This window comes from Aotus nancymaae, unplaced genomic scaffold (genome assembly GCF_030222135.1).
Source record: "Aotus nancymaae isolate 86718 unplaced genomic scaffold, 86718_ANA_hifiasm-v0.15.2.pri h1tg000030l, whole genome shotgun sequence".
In the NCBI taxonomy this organism is placed as follows: domain Eukaryota; kingdom Metazoa; phylum Chordata; class Mammalia; order Primates; family Aotidae; genus Aotus; species Aotus nancymaae.
Genome location: NW_026988443.1, coordinates 13,248,253 through 13,263,024, shown reverse-complemented (window position 1 = coordinate 13,263,024; position 14,772 = coordinate 13,248,253). Strand labels below are relative to the sequence as shown.

At 52.5% G+C, this 14,772-nt stretch overlaps 1 pseudogene; it reads left to right on the top strand.

The window, feature by feature from the left end:
• The first annotated feature begins 4,657 nt into the window (after window positions 1–4,657).
• Window positions 4,658–14,772, top strand: part of LOC105714087 (TIMELESS-interacting protein-like) — a 32,481-nt pseudogene continuing 22,366 nt past the window's right edge.

Below are 14,772 nucleotides of genomic sequence, written 5' to 3'. Positions count from 1 at the left end.
GCAGGAAGCCATGTCTACTGTCTGCACTGAGAGCTGAGGGACGGGTACAAGCTGACTGCGGAAAGAAGGAGAAACAAATTTCTAGGCAAAAGGAACAGCGTGGACAAAGACCTGGAGGGCCGGGCACGGCAGCTCCCACCTGCAATCCCAGCACTTTGGGAGGCCAATGCAGGTGGGTTGCTTGAGCCCAGGAGTTTGTGAAACTCCGTCTCTACAAAAAACAAAATAATTAGCTGGGTGTGGTGGCGTGCCTATAGTCCCAGCTATCTGGGTGGCTGAGGCGGGAGGATCACTTGAGCCTGGGAGGTCAGGGCTGCAAAAGCAGTGATTGCGCCATTGCACTCCAGCCTGGGTGACAGAGCAAGACCCTGTCTCAAAAAAAAAGAAGAAAGAGAAAGAAAGGAAGGAAGAAAGGAAGGAGAGAGAAAGGAAGGCAGGCCTGGAGCTGGAGAGGCTGGAGTGAGCCTGGCTAGTTTGAGGGAACTGCAAGAAGCTCCAGTGGCTGGAGCCAGGGGTGGGGGCAGCTGGTGAGAGATTGGGTGAAACAGGGCAATGAATGGTGTCCCCACTCTGGGGTCAGAGCCCGCCTGTGCCAGAGGGTCCAACCCAGCAGCACAGGGGGCAGACGTACCTGAGTGAGTTGCCTTCAGAGCAGAGCCAAGGGTCGAGCTGGGCCCCATCTCTAGCCCTGCCACTAGCTGGCCTTGTGGCCCCAGGCAGCTCAGTGCTGCCCCCTGGGGCGATATCCCCATCTGCACCGGGAAGGGGCTGCCTTGCTGGTCTCTGGAGCCCTGTCCCTGGCTCAGAGGGGCCCTCTGGGAACTATGGAGGCTGGGGATGGGGGTGGTAGGATGGAGGGGGACATGCCAGGCAGTCTGAGGGGAGGGGATAGGTAGCCCCAAAGTGGACGCCAAGCTTGACCTTTGTAATGAAATCCCCCAGTGCAGTCCAGCCAGCTGCTGTCAGCATCACTCTAGACCCTTCCATAGGCCTGGAAGAGACGAATTCCACATGGCTCCTGGCCTGAGTGGCTTTGCTGTTCCCCAGGGAGAACCTCCCCACCCATGGAGGAGGACCTGGGCCCCCTGCCTGGCTTTTCAGGGGAGGCTGACTCACGGCCTTGGGGGCCCCTCACTCAGCCTTTTCCTACAGCTTTGGGGGAGGAGGGGCAGGGGTGAGCTCTTTCTGGTATTCCCATTCTTCACTTCCTGCCTGCTTCTGGCCTTGGCAGCAGGGCGGGGTGACATTTATGCCTACAGCTTTGCAGCTCCGGTCCTGGGAGCCCCTTCCTGCACATTCTCACCTGTTCCTCACAGATGCACCTTCTGGACAGGTGGTACTGGCCTATTTGACAGGTGAGGTGCTAAGGTTGCAGAGAGGGTCGAAGCCTGGCCTGCTGGCACGAAGCTTGGTAGTGTTGGGCTTGCAGGGGTGAGGTTGAGGAGGGATAGGGCTGCTCTCCTGTTCTCCTGGGAAGGGAGAGTTATGGGCTGGGCTCTGCCTGAGGACCTGGGGTTGGGATCCTTCCACCCTGCAATGGAGGGATTGTGTGGTCCTGAACTTCAAAGCTGCCTCTGACAGGCATCCTTGGGAACATTCCTTAAGGGACAAGCCCTTCTCTCTTTGGATCCTAGCCAGGCAGGGGGGCACAGTGTGTGTGGGTGGCTGTCACCAGGGAGGTAGGAGGCACACTGGTGAAATTACACCTGAGTGTACAAGGTGAGGCGGAACAGACAGCTCCACTTCTGTCTGGGAGGGAGACAGCCCTGAATCTGAATCCCAATTCTAGCTCTTTCTCACTGTGGAACTTGGGAAACATCCCTCAGTTCACTGGGCACCCGCTGGATGTCAGGCCCTGGGTCATAACATAAGTGAATTGGATGTTCCGTTGGAGATTGAACTTCTAGGCACAATCTATGACATGGCAGGCTGGAAGGTGATAGGGCAATGAAAAGAGCCAGGAGGGGCCATCAGATGGGGAATGGGCTGCGTAGGCCCCTTTGAGAAGTTAAAGAGCAACTCCAACATCTCAGAGAACAGCATTCTAAGTGGAAAATACAGGATTTGCAAAGTCCTTGGGGGTGGGCATGTGCCAACTGATTCAAGAAACAGAGAAAAAGTCCACTGCAGTGGCACAGGCCTGTAGTCCCCACTACTCAGGAGGCTGAGGTAGGAGAATCACTTGAGCCTGGGAGTTCGAGGCTGCAGTGAGCTGTGATTGTGCCACTGCACTCCAGTAAGACTCTGTCTCTTAAAAAAACAAAAACAAACAACGTGGCCAAACGTGGTGGCTTACGCCTGTAATCCAAGCACTTTGGGGGCCAAGGTGGGAAGATTGCTTGAGCTCAGGAGTTCAAGACCAGCCTGGGCATCATAGCGAGGTCCCATCTCTAAAAACAAACACACACACACACAACAGCGAAACACAGTGGGTGAGGGGAGAGTAGGTGAGAAGAAGGTCAGAGAGGTGGGGTGGGCATTGCCTCCTGTGTGACCAATTCCACAAGGAACTCAGTCTGCAGTGGCTGTTGAAAGAACAGAGTCGGTTTGGACCCAGGCCGCAGCAAGTCTCTCCCCACTCCTACATGCTGTGGGTGCATGTCCTCTCTCATTTCCTGCTGTCTGATGGCCTCTTCCTTGGTTCTTAAGGCCCAGAGGCCTCCCCAGACATGGCCTGTGACCTCACCCAGACAGAGACCCCCAGCTGGCTGCCGCCGCCCCCCGCTTGGGGAGGGCTCTGTGTCCACCCTGGCCAGACTCAGGGAGCATCACAAAGAGTCCTTTCACCAGAGCGCATTGCGGGGGACTGGGAGGGGAGCGGTGCCCTTCTGCCTGTGGGCATAAAGACCCCCTTTCTCTTCTGCAACACTGGCTCTTGGCAGGGGAAGGGGCCGGACGTGGGGAGATTATTGTCCTTCCCTTTCAGTGCATGGGCAAGACGGTCCAGACAACAGCAGAGACTCCAGGCTGCCGGCCTCGGACTGTCCGCGGGTGGCCCGACCAGCAGCGGCGCTTCCGCCTCATCGAGTGTCCACAGCAAACAGCCCAGCACCCGTGGGTCTAGGGGTGCCTGCCTAGGATCCTGTGGGAGCTAAGCCTCCCAGCCAGGAGTGAAGGGGTTGGGCTTGTAGTATCAGAGGCCTTCCCAGCTCTGCTCTTCTGGGGTTCCCCCTGCCCATTCTTTACCTGGATTTCTTAATTTTTATTTATTTATTTATTTTGTAGAGACAAGGTCTCTCTCTGTTGTCCAGGCTGGAGTACAGTGATCATAGCTCACTGCAACCTCCACCTCCCAGGCTCAAGGGATCCTTCCACTTCTGAGAAGTTGGGACTACAGGTGTGTACTATTGAGCACAGCTAATGGTTTTTTTTTTTTTTTTGTAGAGATGAGGCTTGCTATGTTGCCCAGGCTGGTCTCGAACTCCTGGCCTCAAGTGATCTTCCTGTCTCAGCCTCCCAAAGCGCTGAGTTTACAGGCATGAGTCACCGAGCCTGGTCTTTACCTGGATATCTTACTCCTGACATGGCTGTGACGTTCTGTGCTGGACGGAGACCTGCTCTTGGAGGGAGGCAGGCAGGAAATGGGAGCACAGAGGGACGACCCAGGGGCTGTGAGAGAGGGAGCTCCTAGTCAGCTGAGTGGCCGGGAGAGAATGTGTGCCTGTGACATGGGGAATCAGGGGGACAAGGCTTTCTAGGCGGAGCGGGCAGCACATGCAGAGGCCCTGGGGAGACAGGCGTGCCGGGGAGACAGGCGTGCCGCAGACACGCGGGAGTGGTGACGGTGCTTGGCTGGGAGGGGAGGAGCCAACAGGTCTTGCTCCAGAGCAGCAACTTCATCCAGAAAGCACTGGGCCCTCACCCAAGATCCCATGTAGGCCCTTAAGTGGAGGTTTTTGGGGAAGATGGGAGCCAGAAGCAGAGGTAGGAAGAGGAGCCACCGGGGCCCTGGGGAAGGTGAGGAGGTAGATGGGCCTGGACAGTAAGGGGCCTGAGGGTAGAGTCAACAGATCAGCTCAGGATGAGCCCTGGGTTTTGACTTGAGCAATGGAGGTGGGTGGAGGAGCCACCAGTGAGGCCGGGAGCACTTGGGGAGGAGCAGGGTGGCTGGGGGCAGTCTGAGGAGCTGCTGGAACACGTTGGGGAGATGCCCACATGATGGGTATGAGGCTAGGAGTGCTGGAGAGCTTGGGAGAGAGAGCAGGATGAGGGTGGAGGAAAAGTAAGGGGAGATGGAAGAAAGGAGAGAGAGGGAGAGAGAGAAGAGAGCAAGAAAGCAAGAGAGAGGCCGGGTGCAGTGGCTCACACCTGTAATCCCAGAACTTTGGGAAGCCAAGGCAGGCAGATCATGAGGTCAGGAGTTGGAGACCAGCCCAACCAACATGGCGAAACCCCATCTCTACTAAAAATACAAAACTTAGCTGGGAATTGTGGCACGCGCCTGTAATCCCAGCTACTTGGGAGGCTGAGGCAGGAGAATTGTTTGAACTTGGGATGTGGGGGTTGTAGTGAGCTGAGATTGTGCCATTGCACTCCAGCCTGGGTGACAGAGTGAGACGACTCTGTCTCAAGAAAAAAAAAAAAAAACAAAGCAAAGTGAAAGTGAGAACCCTAGAGCTCCGTGCTGTGGCCTCTGCTTTCTGTGTGAGAAGAAAAGATGCTAGAAACACAGGAGAACGGCATGACTGACCTACCTGATGGTGAGCATGTAGAAGAGGAAGCTTTCCTCCTTTCCCACCTCCAGCCTCTCCGGAGAGACAAGATGGTGAAGGAGCTGAGCCTGATGAAGAGTCGGGAAGTGGAGCACCTGTGCCTGCACCTCCAGAGAGAACAGCTGAAAGAAATATACCCCAGCTGGATGCTAAGAGATTAATTTCAGAGAGAGGACTTCCAGCCTTAAGGCAAGCATTTGATAAGGCAAAATTCAAAGGTAAAGGTCATGAGGCTGAAGATCTGAAGACGCTAATCAGACACATGGGGGACCGGCACATGAGCGATTCCCTAAACTGCACTTTGAGGATTTTACTGACAGAGTTGAATGCCTGGGAAATAAAAAGGAAGTCCAGACTTGTTTAAAACAAATTCGACTTCATCTCCCTGTTTTGCCTGAAGATTTTGTTAGCAATAATAATGAAGTTGTGGAGACTCATCGTTTCAGATGAGTTTGTCAGAAACGGATCGAATTCAGTAGCAGTTATATCAAGTCCTTTTTTTTTTTTTTGCTTCTGAGTCAAGTAGAAGATTAACAGAAGAGCAACAAAGACAACAAAAATAAATTGAGAGAAAGAAACAACCGGCCTTAGAAAGAACGCAGGCAAGGCCAGGTGCGGTGGCTCATGCCTGTAATCCAGCACTTGGGAGGCTGAGGCAGGCAGATTGCCTAAGCTCAAGAGTTCGAGACCAGCCTGGGCAACACGGTGAAACCCCGTCTCTTCTAAAATGCAAAAAACAAAACAAAACAAAAACAAAGCTGGGTGTGGCAGCATGTGCCTGTAATCCCAGCTACTCAGGAGGCTGTGGCAGGAGAATCGTTTGAACCTCCCTGCTTAGACAGGGAGGTGGAGGTTGCAGTGAGCCAAGATCATACCACTGCACTCCAGCCTGGGCGATGGAGCAAGACTCCGTCTCAACAAAAAAAAAGAAAGAAGGCAGGCAAAGCTGCTGAGTAATACCCTAGGAAATTATATGTTAATGAATACACCCAGGACACAGGCAGTTGAAGAGGTTAATACTGATGAGGATCAAAAGGAGGAGTCAAATGGATTAAACAGAGACATTCTAGACAATTCATGTAATGATGCTCCTGCTAATATGTTAAACGAAAAGGAGGAATTAAAATTAGAGGACACACTGCTGGACCAGTCTTTAAAAATGTGCAACAGTAACTTGATGCTTCATCCAGAAATGTTACTGAATGTTAGATACGTTTCCTTTAAGAGAAAATGTGTCTGTCAACTCACTATCCTGAAAGCTTGCTGTTACTATGTATTTTTTCTTTTCTTTCTTTCTTTTTTTTTTTTGAGATGGAGTTTCCCTCTTGATGCCTAGGCTGGAGTGAAATGGTACGATCTCAGCTCACTGAAATCTTCACCTCCCTGGTTCAAGCGATTCTTCTGCCTCAGCCTCCTGAGTAGCTGGGATTACAGGCATCCACCACCACATCCGGCTAATTTTTTGTATTTTTAATAGAGGCGGGGTTTCACCATGTTGGCCAGGCTGGTCTCTAACTCCTGACCTCTAACTCCACCCGGCTTGGCCTCCCAAAGTGCTGGGATTACAGGCGTGAGCCACCTCGCCCAGCCACATTTTTTCTTCTCTGAGTGAAAATCTTTAAGTAGTAAAACTTTTACAGATTCTTGTTTAAAATCTGGTAATCTGGTATTTATTTATAATTATGCTTGTCACTTTAGTTAAATCTATTCTCTTTAGTGTTTGATATAGATATGACTTCATGAACTGATTAGCAGGTAATAAGCAGTTTCTGCTGCTGGTCTGTCATTGAATGCCTTCTTTTCACTAAGTTGGAGGTTGTGTTTGTTTGGCTCTTGCTCTGTCGCCCAGGCTGGAGTGCAGTGGCGCGATCTCGGCTCACTGCAACCTCCACCTCCTGGGTTCAAGCAATTCTCCTGCATCAGCCTCCCGAGTAGCTGGGATTATAGGTGCACGCCACCATGCCCAGCTAATTAATTTTTGTATTTTTCGTAGACATGGGTTTTCGCCATGTTGGCCAGGCTAGTCTTGAACTCCTGACCTCAGGTGATCCACCCGCCTCAGCCTCCCAAAGTGCTGGGATTGCAGGTGTGAGGCACCATGCCCTGTGTTTTGTTTTTTACTGCTCCTTGCAGAGCAGGGCTAACCCATGGACAGTGTGCCCAGAGTAGCCCGGGTGAAGTTGTAACATGTACATATATATTAAATATGAATGTCCATTTTTTTAAAGAAGTAAAAATAAAAATTACCTTGCAAAAAAAAAAAAGTGAGAGTCCTAGAAAGAGGAGGGCAAGGGAAGGAGAAAGCAATAGTGAGAAAGACGGAGCTAGAGGAAGCAGGACGGAAGGGAGAGGAGGAAGGCATGAGAAAGCCTAGGCTGGAGCCAGGCAGAGCGCAAGGGAGAGGCCTTCTCCCCGGTTCTCCCACTGCCTGCCCCGGACACACGGCCCAGGCTCACAGGCCACGGAGGGCAGTCGGGACAGGCCTGGTGCGGGTCTGTTTCCCACCTCCCAGAGGAGAAAGTGGGGATAAGCCACAGCCAGAGGACGTGGTTGGACACAGCAGGAACTTCTTGATTAAACAGCAGAGCATTGGCTGGGCGCGGTGGCTCATGCCTGCAATCCCAGCACTTTGGGAGGTTGAGGCAGGAGGATTGCTTATGCCCATAAGTTTGAGACCAGCCTGAGCAAGATAATGAGACCCTGTCTCTACAAAAATAAGAAACAGTAGAACAGGCCCATTAGGGAAGGGGCCTCCTCCTAGGAGCCATGGCCTTACCTGAGGCAGAGACTGACCACAATGGCCTCTCAAAGGGCATGGGCTGCATGGTGTTTCTCTGGGTTAACGGTGGGGGAAGGTGGATTTTCTGCTCTGGGCCTCAGTTTCCCTCAGTAAGGCAGAGTTGTGTTTAGTGGCCTGGACTCAATGATAGGGCAGGGAGGGGGCTCTGTAGCCCAAGCCTGGCTGGCAACGTCACTGTGTGTCCATGTTCAGGTGGGCCCTGGGGCCTCCTCCTCCCCACCCCCAGCCTTTGTTCCAGGAAAGGTAGGAAAAGGCAGCTGGAGGACAGGGGTGGAGGGCTGGAGCCCGCGGAGCGTTTCCAGGGAAAAAGTGATCCTTCCACGGAACAGCCAGTCAGTGCCACCTCCCCGACGTCACCGCATTCCCACCCTTCCCCCTCCCGCTGCCGCCTCCATTTCTTCCTCCCTCCCTTTCTGGCAGAAGGATCCCAGCAGCTGGAAAAACCATGCTCTGCTCCCAACTTCCACCCTTAGCGCTGCCCAACCCCAGTCGCCTGTGGGTGGGGCAGGGGTGCTTGAGGGTGTGTGTGTGTGAGTGTATGTATGAGTGTGAATGTGTGTGTATGTGTGTGAGTTTGTGTGACTGCGTGTATGAATGTGTGTGCATGTGTGTGAATGAATTTGTGTGAATGTGTGTTTGTGTGTACGTGAGTGTGTATTTGGGAGTGTGTGCGAGGTGAGTGTATGATTGTGTGTGCATGTGTGAATGTATGTTAGAGAATGTGTGCCTGTGTGAGCATGTTTGTACGTGTGTGTGCACGTGCAGTGCAGCGTTTGTGTGCAGTTGTGTGAGTGCATGGGTGTGACTTAAAGTATGAGTGTGCATGTATGAGCAGGTTTGTGTACGTGTGGTCGTGTGTGTGTTTGCGTGTGCATGTGTGCACTCAAGTGAGTGTGCATTTGAGTGTGTGCATGTGTGTTTGAGCATGCAGGTGTTTGAGTGAGCGTGCGTGAGTTTGAGTGTGCCTGTGTTCGAGTGTGTGTGTTTGAATGTGTGTTACGTGTGTGTTCGTGAGTGTGGGTATTTGAGTGAGTGTGCATATGTTCGAGTGTGAGTGTGCATGTGTGGTTGAGTGTGTTTGAATGTGTTGCGTGTGTTCAAGTGAGTGTGCATGTATTTGAGTGTGTGCGTGTTTGAGTGTGTTTGTGTGAGTGTGCATGTGTTTGAGTGTGTTTGAGTGCGAGTATGCGTGTGGGTGCATGTTTGAGCGTGCATGTGTGTATTTGAGTGTGCATGTATGTGTGAGTGCATGTGCATGTGTCGAGTATGCATGTGAGTGCGTTTGTGTGTGCATGTATGTGTGTTCGAGTGTGAGTGCATGTATTTGAGTGCATGTATTTGTGTGAGTGCATTTGAGTGTGCATGTTTGTGAGTGTGCATGTGTGTATGTGTTTGGGTGTGAGTATGCATGTGTGAGTGCATGTATTTGAGTGCATGTGTGTGTATGCATGTGTGTATTTGAGTGTGGGTGTGTGCATGGGTGAGTGTGTGTGTGTGAGTGTGTGCGTGGGTGTGCATGTGCATGCATGGCTGCCGCTGACATAGCCCAGGTGCATGTGAGGACATGGGAGTAGTGTGGCTGTCACCTGTAGTCGTGGGTGCTGGTGAGCAGCAGAGTGCATAGATGGGGAAAGAAGCCAGCCTGAGTCGACACCCTGGTGCCTCAGTTTTGCCCCCTGCATATGAGGTGGCACTGGCCCTGCTTCCCTAGGGCTGATGTGTCACAGAGAAGCCAAGGTGGAAAGGGCAGGAACACGTCCCAGTCCCCCGGCTACCAATTGAGCTCATAGCAACCCTTGAGGCAGGTGCTGCTACTGTCCCCGCATCCCATGTGGGGAGCCTGAGGCTCAGGGCTGCACAGTGGCTTGCAGCTGGCAAGTGGCTGACTTGAGACCAGAACCCAGGTCTGCCTGACTTCAGGGCATCTCCCCCAACCCTGAGCTGCTGCCCCAGGTCACACCGAGGCCTGGTCACCTTATCCTCCGTTCAGGCTCTGGGCCTCAGTTCCTGTTCCCTGGGCAGCTAGCTGCTTCTCCCTTGCCGGTAGGACCTGAGACCCTTCCTTGACTCAGGGATGTTCAGTAGGTTGTCCCAGGCCAAAGAATCCCATCAGGCCACCTGGTCCAACCCCTTGTCATTCATTTGGGGAGCCCGAGGCCCGAGGCCTAGTGCTTAAGGTTGCAAAGTACATCTCGCCAGAGCTGGGGCTCCAGCACCCTGCCTGGTAGTCCAGGAATGGGCTGTTTTTCTCTTTCTTCTCCCGAGCAGATTGGCTCCTGGAGGGGCTATCAGCACAGACACACACGCCTTCCTCTCTCTCCTCCGCCGTCCTCAAGCCCCACCACCATTTCCCTGCCCTCCACAAATGGGGCGGGGCAGGAGGGGTGCTCAGCTGCTGGGAGAAGTCGAGGTTTCTGGACATCCCTCCCTGTTCCCTCCATTCCTGGGCATGGATCCCTGTTCAGATTCATGGAATCCACAGGCTGCTCAGAGGGACCCAGTCTCCCCAGCCCCCGTATCCGCCCCCACCTCCCAGTATAAATACCACGGCTGGCCGGGCTTGGTGGCTCACGCCTGTGATCCCAGCACTTTGGGAGGCCGAGGAGGGCAGATCTCCAGGTCAAGAGATCAAGACCATCCTGGCCAACATGGTGAAACCCGTCTCTACTAAAAATACAAAATTAGCTGGGCCTAATGGTGGGCACCTGTAGTCCCAGCTACTCAGGAGGCTGAGGCAGGAGAATCGCTTGAACCTGGGAGTCGGAGGTTGCAGTGAGCCGAGATAGTGCTATTGCACTGCAGCCTGACGACAGACTCTGACTCAAAAAATAAAATAAAAATACATAAACACCACAGCTAATAATGTATATTTACCCAGGGCCTTGCAGCCTCTCAACAGCAAGCCTATAACATCCAATTGGTGCCACACGGAGGGTGTCAGGGGACTGCTGGGGCATTAGTGCCCTTGCCTGACACTGGCTTCATGGGCCAGCACGCCCCAGGTGGGCCGGCCTCACCACCTTGCACAGCCACAGCAGGTCCACCTACCTTTGTGGTGTATGGTTGTAAAAATGGGTGACCCAGAAAAACTCTTTTAGACTATTTTGAAACTTCTAATATTGAGGCTCCTGCATACGCCATCTTCTATCGTGTAAACCTAGGCGCCTGAAGCCAGTCCCTTGGTGGGTCGGGCTGGAGACCACCCCAGCACCACGGGTGGTGGAGAGATGCTGGGTTCGCTGGAGGTGGCAAGAGCAGTGGCACCCTACCCATTATCGCCTTTCCCTGAGTCCAGTCCACCACTCCCCTGCCCCAGAGGTTCGTCCTCCTCTTCTCTCCGCACTGGTACATCCCACGGGCTAGGGTTTATGTGGTGGGATTGCGGGTGCCATAAGGATAAGAAAGGACTGGATTGGTTCATTATGTTGATTCATTTCAGCTCTGGACTCCACAGAACTAAATTGGAATCCTGGTTCTGCCACTTGCTTGCGACCTAGAGCAAGCGACACTACCTCTTAGAACCTCAGTTCTTTATTCGTAAAGCAGGCACTTATCCATTCATTCACATCCACCCATTCATCCATCTACTCACCTGTGAATCCACCCACCCACCCACTCACTCATTAGTCCAGCCACTTTTTTTTTTTTTTTTTTGAGACGGAGTCTTGCTCTGTCACCCAGGCTAGAGCATAGTAGTGCAATCTCGGCTCACTTTGCAACCTCTGCCTCCCAGGTTCAAGCGATTCTCCTGCCTCAGCCTCCCGAGCAGCTGGGACTACAAGCTTACGCCACCAAGCCCAGTTAATTTTTTGTATTTGTAGTAGAGATGGGGTTTCACCAAATTGACCAGGCTGCTCTTGAACTCCTGACCTCATGATCCACCATTCTTGGCCTCCCAAATTGCTGGAATTACAAGTGTGAGCCACAGTGCCCAGCCACCGTCCATTTGCTTCTCGATATGTACTAAGGGCCAGGGTCTGGCCCAGGGCCCGAGGTATGAAATGGGCTCATAAAGACTATATCTGTCATCATTTAGTCCTTATTTCCATGATGAAACATATTTCTGGGCCAGGCATGGTAATCCCAGCACTTTGGGAGGCTGAGGTGGGCGGATCACTTGAGGTCAGGAGTTCGAGACCACCCTGGCCAACATGGCGGAACCCTGTCTCTATTAAAAAAGCAAAAAAAAAAAAAAAATTTAGCTGGGCATGATGGTGAGTGCCTGTAATCCCACCTACTCGGGAGGCTAAGACAGGAGAATCGCTTGAACCCAGGAGGTGGAGGTTGCGGTGAGCTGAGATCACGACATTGCACTCCAGTCTGGGGGACAGAGCCACACTCTGTCTCAAAAAAAAAAGAAAAAAAAAGAAAAAAAAAAAGAAAAGAAACATATTTCTGAATTTTACAGACCTAGACTTCAAATGGGCACAGCAAACATCAAAAGGCAATGCTGATGGTGCGTGGGGACTAAACCATCAAACAAACAAACAAACAAACAAAAAACAAATAAGGCAATGCTTAAGCCAGTGATATATATCAGCCGGGGCCATATGGCCTCTTCACAGCCGTTACCCATGCAAGTCCATATAACAACTGGCCAGCGCCACACAGATGGTGTCAGAGGATGCTGGGCGGTTGCTGCCCCCGCCTGACACCAGCCTCATGGGCCAGTACGCCCCAGGTGGGCCAGCCTCACTGCCTCGCTTGGCCACAGCAGGTCTATCTACCTTTGTAGTGTATGGTTGTAAAAATGGGTGACCCAGAAAAATGCCTTTTAAACTATTTTGAAACTTCTAATATTGAGGCTCCTGCATACGCATAGTCTTCTATGGTATAAACCCTAAAACTGTCACCGGGATGGGGAACAGAGCTGAGCAGTCCCTTGGCCAGGCCAGTCTGGGAGGCTTCCAGGAGGAGGGGTTTTGGGGAGCTGTGTGCCAGTCTAGAGGTTACTTGTGTAGGGATGATGCCTAAGGCAAAGAGGGGAATGGAAGGTGCCCAGGGCTGGGGAGAGGTCCAGAATCAGAACACCTACCCAGAAGCCCACGGCCTTCCCAGAGCCTGCTGGACACCCAGCCAGGCTGGCCAGCACAACCAAGGGCAGGGAGGATGGGACGCAGCCACAAGATGAGGCCCCAGGCTTGCTGGGAAGATACTGGGGTGGAAGGTGGCCTCCACCAGCCACAGAGTCAGCCAATAGTGTAACCACCCAAGGGGTTTACCTTGCCCACTCCCTAGACAGAGCTGATTCATCAAGACAGGAGAATTGTAATAGAGAAAGAGTAATTCACTCAAAGCCAGCTGTGCAGGAGACCAGAGTTTTATTATTACTCAAATCAGTCTCCCGGAGCACTCAGGGAGCAGAGTTTTTAAGGATAACTCGGTGGGAGGGGGGAAGCCAACAAGCCAGGAGTGCTGATTGGTTAGGGATGAAATCATAGGGAGTCCAAGCTGCCTTCTTGTGCTGACTCAGTTTCTGGGTGGGGGCCACAAGATCAGATGAGCCAGTTTATTGATCTGGGTGGGGCCAGCTGATCCATCAAGTGCAGGGTCTGCAAAATATCTCAATATCTTAGGAGCAGTTTAGGGAGGGTCAGAATCTTGTAGCCTCCAGCAGCATGACTCCTAAACCATAATTTCTAATCCTGTGGCTGATGTTAGTCCTACAAAGGCAATCTAGTCCCCAGGCAAGAAGGAGGTCTGCCTTGGGAACGGGCTGTTACCATCTTTGTTTAAGCTGTAAGTTATGAACTAAGTTTCTCCCAAAGTTAGTTCAGCCTATGCCCAGGAACGAACAAGGACAGCTTGGAGGTTAGAAGCAAGATGGGGTCAGTTATGTTAGATCTCTTCCAGTGTCTTAGCCATAATTTTGCAAAGGCGGTTTCAATAGCAGCACTGAAGCTGTTGCTGCCCCTGGACTCAGCTTAGCTCATCAGACGCTAAACTATGTGCTTTCTGGTGCCCAGTCTGAGCTCTGCAGACACCCTACCTGCCCTGGGGAGTTACACTGGGCGGGTACTGCCCCCAGCTCCCCGGGCTGGTGCCCCCTTCCCCCAGCTGTTGCAGCTGTGAGCTGCCAGGAGCTTGAAGCTCTCCAGAGGACACATTTGGCTGATGGGAGCCACGCTACCGGCCCTGCCTGGGAGGTTACCAGTGATGATTGACGGCGGGCAGCGTGGGTTGGGTGGGGGTGTGGAGCGGCGGTGTGGAGCAGCCCAGTCGCCTTGGGATTTCACAGCCTTTTTGGTGCCATTCGTGCCCTGAAGCTCCCCTTCAGATCAGGCTGGGGCAGCATTTCTTCCAAAACCACATCTTGGCCCAGTCCTGCCCTGTCCCGCTTCTCACCCTCACAGGTTTCTTGAAATCTCAATAAAACTCCTGCACGAGAATTCCCATCTCTGGCTCTGCTTCTGGGGAGCTCGATGCTCACCAACTTGGCAATCTCTTCCACTGAATGTATATCAGAGCTGGGTGGGAGTGTGGCCCAATCTTGGGGGCACAGAAAAGCCTCCCAGAAAAGGTGACATTTGAATTGGGGTCTTGAAGTTTCAGTAGGAATAGCCCAGTTAACTGGTCCAAGTTTACTACCAATTGATCACAACCTGGAGCAGATTTCTTTCTTCCTTCTCTACACTCACTGCTTCTCCTGACTAGCCTTAAAAAAAAAAAAGAAAAAAAGGGCCAGGCATGGTGGCTGACGCCTGTAATCCCAACACTTTGGGAGGCTGAGGAGGGTGGATCATGAGGTCAGGAGGTTGAGACCAGCCTAGCCAAGATGATGAAACCCCGTATCTACTAAAAATACAAAAATAGCTGGGCATGGTGGCGGGTGCCTGTAATCCCAGCTACTCGGGAGGCTGAGGCAGGGGAATCGAACCTGGGAGACGGAGGTTGCAGTAAGTGAGATTGCACCATTGTACTCTAGCCTGGGAGACAGCGAAACTCTGTTTCAAAAAAAAAAAAAAGGAATTGCTCATTTGAAAGTTGCCTGCTGCGTTAGATCAAGCTGTCTGCTGTAATTGCTGAGGATGAGGGGAAGGACAGATTAGGAAAAGGGGCAGCTTGAGCAAGGCCCTGAGGCAGGGAGAGGCAGGGCACAAACAGGAAGAGATGGCACGTGTGGCTGGAGATCAGAGATATGGAAGGGGTGCAGGAGATGAGATTAGAAAGGAATTTCGGCTGGGTGCTGTGGCTCAAGCCAGTAATGCCAGCACTTTGGGAGGCTGAAGTGAGTGGATCACTTAAGGCCCAGAGTTGAGA